The 12,376-nt window shown below is 42.5% G+C and overlaps 1 long non-coding RNA gene across 1 annotated transcript in view; it reads right to left on the bottom strand.

Annotated features, from left to right (window-relative positions):
* Nucleotides 1-12,376, bottom strand: part of LOC106824690 (uncharacterized) — a 190,290-nt gene that overhangs the window by 87,901 nt on the left and 90,013 nt on the right. The gene's annotated exons all lie outside the window — the stretch shown is intronic.

Raw genomic sequence — 12,376 nt, 5'->3', positions numbered from 1 at the left:
AAAGGAACTTGGTCCCCATCACCCCTGAACTAAAGCCCTCTGCCAACCCCATCTCTTTTACTTTCAACCTAAGTCCTTGATTCCTGTATCACCAAAGACACACAATCCACCAGGCCAAATGTGCTCTGTTTCTGACTCTAAACTTACCCAAAATGGCACCCACCATGTTCATGCCATCACCTCCTCCTTTTCTGACTCCAAGGAAGCCTTCCTCTTTTTTTTTTTTTTTTTGAGGAAGATTAGCCCTGAGCTAACTACTGCCAATCTTCTTCTTTTTGCTGAGGAAGACTGGCCCTGAGCTGACATCCATACCCATCTTCCTCTATTTTATACGTGGGACGCCTACCACAGCACGGCTTTTTGCCAAGCTGTGCCATGTCTGCACCTGGGATCCAAACCTGTGAACCCTGGGCCGCGGAGAAGCGGAACGTGCGCACTTAACCCCTGCATCACCCAGCAGGCCCAGGAAGCTTTCCTCTTAAAACACTACTGTCCCCAGCTATGACTTTTGCCTAAAAACCCTGCCCTGCATTAACACCCTGCTTGCTTATGTGCCATCTCCTCTTACTGAGAGGCGGTGCACCATGCTAATTAGGGAGCCAGAGGCCTAGGATAAGCTACGTATCAGTCATGCGACATGGGCAGTTTCGGGCTACCGTCAGCAATGGGGTAGTTAGGCAATTGTCAGGGCTTCTGGCAGACAAGAGCATCCTCTGGCAATCAGAGGTGGAGCAGTCCCTGACGACCTCACTAACAGGTGCACGTTACCACGGCAGCAAGCCTTAGATCAAATTCTGCTGAAAGTGCAAATGTTTATTGGCAAGCAGGCACTAAAGAAAAAAGCTCCCCCTTTTCTGACTAAAGGCACAAAATAAATTCTCCCTTTGTTGAAGACAAACTCTTAGCAGCCCAAGAAGTCACCAGAGGAATCTTCTTCAAACCAACCTTGTCAAACTAACCCCTATCTTCCTAGTTACTTCTTCACCATTTACTACCCTTAGCCCAAACCCCTTTGTCTTGTCAATTCTTCACAAATTTATTGTTTTTTTTCCCCTGTTAGGTATGGACACACCATAGAAAGTAACTTCTGGAGCCTCTGGGGAACTGACTTCTAAAAGGGCTGGCATTTTCCTAGGCCCAGAGAACCCAGTCTACCTTCTGCCCAAGCAGCCTTTGCTGGCAGACCTCCTGAGCACATGGTGAGACTGGGGAGCTAAGGATGGGAGGATGAAATGGACAGAGCAGGCAGCACTAGCAGATAGCAGATGAGGTCGAGTAGAGGGGTGAGCCATCACCACCACAGGGGGACTGAGAGCCCCATCGACGCTGGGGGCCTGAGCATGGAGAAGCTTAGAACCTGTACTCAGTCTCATCAAATTAATAAACAAAAACCTCACTAAATTGCAGTCAGGAGGCCAAAATTTGGGGTTCTCATGGCCTATGTTGATAGCAGAGCCCAACAGGAAGAAGAAAGACTTCCTCTTCCTGACCAGCAAGAAGGTCAGGCAATGAGAGATGGTCACAACTCAGCCAAAGGAAAGCCACTACACTTCAAACTCTCAATTCCTCCAACGGACTCTGTTTACAATAGCCCTCCCAACTTCCTCTTACCCTCTCTAAAAGAGTTTCTCCTCTCTTGCTGCCAGGGACTTGCACTTGGCTCCCCACGGTTGCAGACCTCCAATTGCAATTCTTTGCTGATTGCGAATAAACCAATTTTTGTTGGAGAAATAACTGGCTGTTTATCTGTTTAAGGTCAACAGTCTCCTAGGGCTCTAGGCTATGAAAGCTAATAGGGTGACCTGTCTCTCCTACACATTCCATCATGAATTTTTTTTTATTTGGTGAGGAAGATTGGCCCTGAGTTAACATCTGTTGCCAATCTTCCTCTTTTTCCTTGAGGAAGATTGTCACTGAGCTAACATCTGTGCCCATCTTGCTCTAGTTTGTATGTGGGATGCTGCCACAGCATGGCTTGGAGAGTGGCGTGTAGGTCTGCACCTGGAATCTGAACCCATAAAACCCAGGCCACCAAGGCCGAGTGCGTGTATGCCACCAGGCCGGCCCTGGTCATGAATATTTAATATCACATCTTTTTACTTAAATGGCAGCTTTACCAAGATGTTAACATTCCAGGGAGTCTGATTAGTTACCCCCCTGCCATATCCCAATCCACAAGCTGTTTCTCTTGTAGGGCTGTGACCACTCCAGGATGAACAGCAGGGCCCACTACAGTCAGGATACACAGGTGTAGTCCATCGTGACACCAGGTCATAGCTGAGCAAGCACTCTGGAGAATGAAGTGTTCCAACTCAGCATCCATCTGCTTCATATTCTCTTAGAAAGCCAGACAAGATACACTGACAACAAGGCAGAGACAGACCAGAAAGGACTGTGAGGCACAACCCCACTCCAGGCAACGTTGCAGAGTGGGCTGGCATCTTCTCCCCCCGCCCCTTCCCTTTCTGCAGTCACCGCCCACCTCCTAGAGCAGAGATCTATGCAATACTTTATTCTGGACCTCTTAACATTTTTGGAAAAATTATGTATCCCTCTCACACATTCCTAAGCTAACATATAAAATTTTTATTACAAGTTTAAATAATTGAGGAATATATAACTTCTGGCACATTGACTTTCAGAATTGTTAAATCACTCAATTAAATGTATTGAATACTCACCTTCATTATTCAAAAAACACATGAACAAGCTCTTTTTTAATAGCCAGAAATTTTCCATCATTTATTATTCCTCCTTGTGCTCATATTTCCATCTATGTAACCCACAAAATTTTATTTTAGTATGATATACATTTAAGCTTGGAAATCTTTTATTGTTCACTATAACTCTCAGCAACAAAAAATGCACATAAGCTAAAATTTTATATATTAACTTTTTTTAGATTGAGTGTTTATTATGATTATTGTTAATTCACAATTGAAAAAGTTAAAATTTCCTGTTGCCATAAGACTCTTCGTGTTAATATCTAGATTGACTTATCATTACATTTACATTATATCATTACAACTTATGTTCACATAATTGGGTGAAATAATATAATTATAAAATACAAAAATAATCATTAAACATAAAAAAGGAAACTAGCCCATTTTTTAGAGATTAATTTATGTATCATGGTTGAATATTGCTTATTGCTAGAGCAAGACAAACTTTTGTAGAAATTATCAGCAAAAAGAAGAGAAGCTATTGGGTCACTAAATGTGCAGAAAAGTTGAAGCAAGCAGGAGAGTTGTACCCAAATTAGAAAATGAATATGGATTTATAAAACACAATAATCTTTAGGCGAAAGCTAAAGGAAATTGTTCTCCTATGAGCTTGAGCAAATGTTTAAGAAAATACCCCATAACTTACTTTCATTTGAAACTATAATCTTAATCTTTTGTCTCCTCCCACTTGAAATCAACACAAAATATGCAGTTGAGACACAGACATCAATATTTCAAGTTGACCGCTTATTTGGTGCCCTAGAAGATTTTCCTCTGGGAGGCAGTGAACCGTAGTGAGAGGCATCATGCATAAGAGGTAGGCCTCCCTTTCGATATGTGCTGTGGGGGCCTTTGCAAAAGGGGAGATAGGGAAGGAGAGCTAGCATGACGTTCACAATGTGTCCTCGGGGGATCAGTTTTAGGAAGGAGCACGTATGGAAACTAGGATCTGGAATTGATTCTCATAAAATTACCCCGGCCGTGTACCCCTTGATGGGACTTTGGGTGCCCCTAACGTGGGCTGTTCTGGGGCACCCTCTGTCCATCATCAGCCCCTTGACTGTGCTTATCCTGATATCCACTGCCTTCAAACCCAAGATCTAAAGCCCTCCATTTCAATGGGCCAGTGAGTGCTATCTTCCTCCACGTTCAGTGGCTCATTTCTTCTTCTCTTCTCCTTCAGTCTTCCAGGCACAGCTCTCATTCCCAAGGACCTCAGGGCTTGATTTCTGATTGTCACACAGTAAGATGTGCATGCTGATGAGCTGAGACCATCCACATTTGCAATCTGAAGGTAGACAGTTGCTACAGGCCTTGCTCTGGGTGATGAAGTAGGTGAGGACACTTCAATCCTCTTAGTTCCTGCTTTCTTTCCCACCTCCTGGAGCCCCTTTAGTATCTCAGGGTTTCTAGACACAAGGAGCTGTAAATGCCTAAGGTGCCAACCAGAAATGCCTCCCGAATGTAACCTCAGTTTGCTGGGCGGCGTTAACCTTGGGCCCCCAGCTCAGAAGACTCTCCAAAGCCCAGTTTCTGGAGGGAGAGACAGAGGAAGGTGGATGGGCTTTCCCAAACGTAGTCATGATATAAGTGTGGAACTGGAGGGTGCTAGGTGCCTCAGTGGGTGAGCAGCTCCGATATTTGGACTGTGGAACCCTGCTGGTGTTCAGCCCCACCACCCACGTCTCCTCTCCCGCTTGCTCCTGCCACTTTGGGATTGCCAGAGGGCAGCAGAATGGGATTTGGGAGGGGGAGGAAGGAGGTGGTAACTGCTCAGTCTTAAACTGTACTTCTCACAAGAAAGCAAGAAGGAAAGGGACTGGACTTAAGCCATATCTCTAAGCAAAGCAAGATTCCCTTGGCATCCTCTCACTTCTTTCCCAAATTCCTCCCATCACACGTCTCTTGCTGCTCCTCCCCTTGCCCCACCCCAGCTCCCATGCAGGTATTTTTAGGCTGAGGGGCCTCCCTTGCTGGCAACCCCAGAAGAGGAACACCCAAGCATCTGGATCCCTTGACTCAGAAATCCCTGGGGTTCTTCCTTCTTCAAGCCTCAGCCTGACAACTCAAGAAGTGTCAAGAACTTTCTGGAAGTGGAGCCAGCTGACCCATTGGATCTGGATGAGTGATCTGTTGAATAATTTTGTAGCTATGAAAGTATTAATTCATTTATAACTTTATCAAGTTGTAGTTTATAGCCTGCTTAATAAGACCATTAGCCATATTACAGCGTGTTGTGCTTAACAAAATGTTTAATGACTTTGGTGGAGTAACAAGGCATTCCTATGTATTGAATATGATGTCAGTATTATTATCCTCATTTCACACGAGAGGTAAGTCATTTGCCCAAATTCATACAGTCAATATCTGATAGAGAAGTGTGAATTTGAGTGTTTCTTTCATGTGATTCCAAGACCACACTTGTCCGTGGCTCCACACTGCCTCTCAGCCTCCTGGTCTGGCATTAAGGTCCTCAACAATTTGACCCTCTCCCACCTTTCACACCTGCTTTTCCTTACACCCCTTCCTGTGTCTATACCCAGGGTAAGAGCCACAATACATAAGAGTCAACCCGGCAGGCCCCACCTAAAAATGGGCATTGTTGCAAAGGCCCAAATTTCAGCCCTGCATGTGCCCCGTGCAAATTCTACCTCCCACCCAGGATGCCAGCCATTGGACCTGGGTTCATACTGTCCTCTCGACCTTGACATTCATCCCTACCCAACTCCTTGGGCACTTTATCAGCCCCTCCTTTAAACTCTTATTGCTTCCCCCTATGGCAGGACCAGGTTCTCCTTCACGAAACTCTCTCTCTTAGAGCTCTGTTTCATATAAAAGTAGGATAGAAAAGCAGATAATTTAGCTGATACTTAGTAAAGGTTAAAAAAGGCAGAATCTTGGGGCCAGCCCCAGTGGCCTAGTGGTTAAGTTCTCATGCTCCATTTGGCGGCCTGGGTTTGGTTCCCAGGCATGCATCTACACCACTGTTGGCGGCCATGATGTGCTGGCAGCTCACATACTAAAAAAATAAAGGAAGATTGGCATGGATGTTAGCTCAGGGCAAATCTTCCTCAGAAAAAAAAAGGCAGAATCTTTATTAGCATAATAACACACTGGGGTAATGCTATTAGTCCACAGTAGCAAGAGGAAATTGGAGATTTTATTTTGTTTTATATTTGGCCAAATGATTGTTGAATGAATAAATGATTCACTCTGAAGCTAGACCAGGAAAGACAGTTTTGCATCCCTATGTCTTTGTACAAGCAGGAACTGAAGCAGAAGGGCCCAGAGGGAGGGCAGAGAGGTCGAAAGACAGAGAAGACACTGGAGGAGAAGAGCAGAGAGAGGCAGGGCTGCTCCTGAGCCCCATGTGAAGTGGCTTGTCATGGACTGACAGGGTCTCCAGTGCAAGGTCAAGGGCTGCTTTGAGCCAAAGTTGTTTGTGCTTGATCAACCCATAGCAAGATTTTCTCTCTGCTAATGGGGTTTCATCCACCTTCCAATAGCTAAACGGACAATTAAAACATTGCATATGAACATTTATGTCTGTGTGTGTGTGTATGTCACCGACAAGGTTAAAAGCTTCCTGAGAGCAGAATCCTGGTCTCATGCATCTCCAATCTCTTGAAGTATCTGCCCCACGTTATCTGACATTGTCCTTGTAGGTAACAGGCACTTGGTACAGATTACATATTGTGAACAAACGGGTGAGTATCCCCTTATTACGAAACAGATAATTACATCTTGATTATCAGACACCATCCTCCAAGTTGTCATGCACTTACTTGATCCCTGACGTATAGTTTCAAGCCACATGTAACAATTTTCAGGAATATACTCTTTGATAACTGTGGGTTATCTATAAAGAGGATTTGTGGAAATCAAAACAAAACCACAAGACAAAAACATCATATTACTAAGTCCCAAATGTTCTAATCCCAGTGCCATGTCGTTTGTTTACATGAAGAACATGAAAGCTGATGGGTTAAGTAAACACTCGCTACCCTCTTGAGCAAATTACATTCACTGAATTTTTAAACCCTCGCTTCCCAAAAACGGGATGTTTGGGAGTAGGCAGGGATTCCTAAATTGAGATAAGAGTGCAGGGAAGGCTAGATAAGTAAGGAGTGCTGGCCGCTGAAAAATGTCAGGTCCTGGGCCTGCTTTCCACAAATCTGTAATCTCTGTGGGTCAACTACACATATAGAAATGATAACTTAACAAGACCCATCTCTGTGTTTAGTTTTAAATGAGTAATAAGTGCCTGGCTGCTAAGGCAAGGCTGCAGAAGTTGCTGAGATCTGAGCTGGGCCTTGAAAAATGTTGAGAATTTGAGGAGGAGATGGAAGGTCTATTAAGAAAGGCTAAGGGTTCCTTACTGGAAAAGACCCAGCATCAGAGAGAACCTGACTTCCCACAGGCAACATTTTCCCATCACCACACATCCATCTCTTTGTGCCGGCCCGAGTCTTGCTCATTTCTCATATGCACTCCATCTTCTGAACTGCCCTAGCTTTTCCTTCCATTGCTGGTACTTACTCAGCCCTAATGGAAGATGGAGATTGGCTGTGAGTGGCAAAGACTGCAGATCAACATGATATCTGTTCTCCCTTTTTTCCTTGTGAATAAAACTAAGTGCTGGGTAATGGGATATAAACAGAAGTGGTGAGAACCTTCTGGAAAGTGTCCTTAAAGGGAAGTGGCTTATCCCACCCATACCCCCCATCTCCTTCCTGCCAACTGGAATGCAGATCGTGTAGTAGAAGTTGTTGCTGAAGATGATAAAGCAATAAAATTTACAGAGCCTGGGTCCCTGACAACTTGCAGTGTTTGGGCAGCCCTGGGCTGTCCCCAGACTTCTTTTATGTGAGAAAGAAAAAAGTGACTGTTAAATTTTTTCTTGTTTGGATTTTTTGTTTTTGTCATTTGGAGCTGAACTTAATATTAATTTTATACTCTACCACTGGAGCAGACAACACAAGAAAAATTAGTTTGGGTAAATTAACAAAAGGAAAAATGATTGTTCTACTTAGAAGTTAAATGGAAATTAAAACCATGAGATGCCATTTCACCTGCTAAATTCTAAAAAAGAAAGAAAAACAACAGAACTCAATGATGATAATTCTTCAGGGAAACAGGTAGGCTGATGACAGTGTTATAAATTGGTACAATTTTTCTAGAAAACACCGGCCACATAGCTCATTTACCTCAAATATGTTTCTATACTATTACCCAATGATCCAATTCTTAAAAGATTATATCATAATCAATGAACTCAAAAGTGAAAATTTATAAAGATGGTGACAGCAGAGTTATTTTCACAGCAGAAAACCAAATCTGCCTAAATAAGGCACTACCGGGGAATGGTAAATGATGACATATTAAGTTGATGGAGAACCATCCAACCATTTAAAATAATATATGACAAATACCATAAGGTAACTTGCAAAATAATACTAAGTAAAAAAAATACTTCAGGAATATACATCCAGACAACAAGTGCCAATTTCTGGCTATTTGCCCAATTCTGTGCCTTTAATAGGGTACAACTGGTTCACACAGCATCCAGCAAGAACTGAGTGTCCCAGATCTGTCCATTGCAAAATCCTGGTCTCTCCCTATGTCGTTATGGTTGCAGGAACAATCTCTTCCTGTTCTTTTGTTTGAAACTTAGTTGTTCTTGAATTTTGGGTTTCGGATTTTACAAGGTGGTTCCCAGTGGAACATCTCAGGGAGACAAAAGCGCTCCTAAGACTCTTAAGGGTATTGATCCACAGCAGCCAGACAAGCCCAAAGTAGAGAGAGCCCAGTCACTGAAAGAATGAGGGATGTGGTTTTGGAGCATGTAGTGGACTTAAGTGAAACTAATGGAATATCTGCAACGTTTTAAAGAGAGTTGTACTGGAAAAAACATAGCAACATTCTGGAAAAAGCGAAACTATGGAGACAGTGAAAAGATCAGTGGTTGCCAGGGATTGGGGTGGGAGGTGTGGGGTGCAGGAAGAGATGGATAGGCAGAGCACAGAGGATTTAGGGGCAGTGAAAACACTGTGTGATACCATAATGATAGACATGAATCATTATACATTTGTCCAAAATCATAGAATGTATAAAAACAAGAGTGAACCCTAATGTAAACTACAGACTTTGGGTGGTTAACAACAATGTAGGTTTATCCATTGTAACAAATGTACCACTCTGGTGGGGCATGTTGATAATGGGGGAGGCTGTGCATGTGTGGGGGCAGGCGATATTGGGTAAACCTCTGAACCTTTCCCTCAATTTTGCTGTGAACCTAAAACTGCTCTAAAAAATAAAGTGTTAATTAAAAACAAACAAAAAACATAGCCAGCATGGAGTAAAAGGGTCTGAGATTTCCCAAATTGCAAAATGGCCTTTGGGCCTCCAACTTTTTTTTTTAAGTAAGAAGCAGACTCAGAAAGCTACTCAGGGGCCAACACTGGCTATTTCTCATGAAAAAGGAAGGCAGTCTCAGAAGGCAGAGCCAAGAGCCAGGCACCTAGAGCAATGGAGAACAATGCATTAGTGAGCTACTCCCAGGGAGCAGAAGTGGGTCGTGCCCTTAGAACAGGGGGACTTGGCAACATGTGCCTGGCAGGATCCCAGAATTCGTATGAATCAGTGCCTGCTATGTGTCTCCCTTTAATTCCCTTTTTGAATGGAAGTATTTACTGCTATTGTCCTGTCCTTGTCTCTCATTGTTTGTTGAGTGTGTGCAAAGCATATAACTCATCTCTTTCATTTACAGATCTCTGGATCCAGAGGAGCCACAACCAAGGAACTGCACCCAAGGAGCCCCATCCCCATCTGGAATTGAAAGAAGTCACAGGACCCTGGGTTCTGAGTCTGATGCTGTTGTTGAATGAGACTTGTGGGGGTCCTCTGAAGGAGAGAGTGTATTTTGCTCATGAAAAAGGCACGAAGAATTGGAATTATGGGGAAGGCTGTGGTCTACTTTTGAAGTAATGACCACCAATGATTCATGCCTTCAGGTAGCTGCTTCCCACATTGACTTTGGGCTTGGCCATCTGACTGACTTTGACCAGTGGGATATCAGCAAATGTAATGTAAGCAGAGGCTTGAAGGAACACTTGCGCATTGGGGCTGGCCCTCTCTTGCTGCTTCCATGGAGCTCTTCCACCACCATTTGAAGAAGCCCAGGCTGACCTATTGGAGGATGGGAGATCACATGGAGAGAGGCCCCAAGCTGTCCTAGTCATCCCAGTTGACATCTCAAAGATGTGAGTGAGTCCCACTCCAGCCCAGTGGGTACAGATGAGAAGAAACATCCAGTTATCCCATAGAATCATGTTTGCTGTGTTAAGCCATTAAGTTTTAAGTTGCTTTTTAACCAGCTGATATAGAAAGCCAAATGGGTAAATCCATCATATGGAGGATGGGAGAGATGACAGTGAGGTAGAGAAGTCTCTGGGAAGTGTGGACTCAGGTATGTGGGCAGTTTCCCAAGACAAACCAAAGCAGATTCACAGAAGGAGACCATACTATGATCAATGAGGAGCCAAGAGAAAGGAAATGCCAGAAGTCAAATTCAATGGGAAAGTTGAAGATGAAAACTGAAGTATGAGCAATAAGTTTGGAATTTGGTGGGATTAAAAAGAGGCAAAGTGGTGGGAGGAATGAATGTGTCAGGACAAGTGATTCAGAAATAAAACTTTGAACAAGAAAAAGCCATAGGTCGTCCTTCCATGAAGTGGCTAACAGGTAATTAGCATGGTGTGCAGTAGAAATACCGAATCAGCAACGATGAGGGTGTGACCCTGGAATGTGCATGCTTAAAAAGCTCCCCAGGAATTTGTAATGTACAATTTCTTCTCAGTGACCAGAGCTACATATCAAGAGGTATTGAACTGGGTAAACTTTGTCAAGTCACCGAAGTTCCAGTTACATGCCTTCCCCTGTGAAAAGGGGTGGTCAATACCTCAAACATAACCAGAAGACATCAGTGATTGTCAGACCTATGTGCACATCAGAATCATTTGGGAATCTTAAAATAAAATATGAGTGCCTAGGTCATGGTGTACAGGAATTCAATCTGAATCTCTGAGAGTAGCATCTAAGCATCAGTATTTTAAAAGCTTCCCAGGTGATTGGATTATGAGCTGGAGGAAGACTCTGGAAAAGGTGATGTAATTCCTAAATCAAGAACCCATCAGGTTTCTGAGAAATGAGTAATAAATGCAGAATCTCTCTCAATCTCCTCATTTTCGCGTATTTTGCCATTGATCTAAACTGCCATTAAACTCAAAGAGCAGTGTTAGGAATTTGGTGACTAATGGCTATTTCTGAGTCAAAAATGAAATAGCACTTATTTTCATGATGTAATAAAAGTCAAGTGAACATTAACTCAGACCCTGTGAATCAGCAAATGCAATTATTCGAACAGAGTCTGAAGTCAAGTTATCTATGAAAATAGATTTTGCTTAATTCGTTACACAAGATTTCAAGATTTGGGTAGAAATGTTTAAATTACTAAAAGAAAAATCTGGTAATATAAATGGGTAAAGCCAGCCTGATGTCTGCAACATTAGGGGTAGCGGGGAGCTGTAACAAATCAACTTTGCGGGAGGTTGGGACGGGGGACTTTTGTGCCAGCCAAACATAAAACGGATTGAAGGCCAATTTAGCCCACAGGCTGCCAGTCTATGGACCGCTGAGTCTTAATAGGAAGCACTATAGCATAGAAGTAAACAGAAATACTGAATTACAAGAGTTAAGGGGGTCAAGAAAGGTTTTAAAGAAAGGGTGAGCATGGAAACATTTTAAAGGATGATTTTTTTTCACATTTTTAAATTTAAAATATTTTAAACTTCCATATTGAAATGATTTCACTTGAAAATATGTTACAAATATAGTACAAAGACTTCTTGTGTACTCTTCACTGAAATTCTCCAAACGTTAACATCTAACATAACCTCTGTACAATGATTAAAATCAGGAAATTCTTTCTGATACAATGTACTCTCTGATCTGTAGTCCTTATTCAGATGTCACCAGTTGTCCACCAATATCATTTCTCTGGTTCAAGAACAAATACAAGACCCAACTTTGCATTTAGTTGTGATGTCTCCTTAGTTTCCTTTTATCTAGAATAGTTTGTCTTTCATCATCTTGACATTTTTGAAGAACGTTGGTCAGTTATTTGGTAGAATGGCCCTCAGTTTGGGTTTGCCTGATGTTTGCTCATGATTTAAAGTCAGGTTATACATTTTGGGAAAGAATACCACAGAGGGAAGCTTTATCCATTTTAGTGTATCATAACCAGAGACATATGATGACGTGGACCATTTCAGTGATGAAAACGTTGATCACTAAAGTAAGGTGGTGCCTGCCAAGTTTCTCTATTATAACGTTACTATTTTCCACTTTTTAATTAATAAAAACTTTGGGGGAGATACTTTGAGCTTATTTAAGTATCATGTTTCTCATACTTTTGTCCACTAATTTGAGCATTTATTGATGAATTTTCCCAGAACAATTACTGTGGTATTTGCCTAATGGTGATTTTCTAACTTCATTATTCCTTCTAGATTTATTAGTTAGAATTTTACTGTAGTTTTGCTTCTCTCTCATTTATCTGTTTGATGTATAGTTTATGGATTCTTATTTTA

This window comes from Equus asinus, chromosome 10, assembly GCF_041296235.1.
Source record: "Equus asinus isolate D_3611 breed Donkey chromosome 10, EquAss-T2T_v2, whole genome shotgun sequence".
NCBI classification, from domain to species: domain Eukaryota; kingdom Metazoa; phylum Chordata; class Mammalia; order Perissodactyla; family Equidae; genus Equus; species Equus asinus.
Note: the sequence above shows the minus strand (reverse complement) of the source record. Positions and strands in the feature narration are given on the sequence as shown.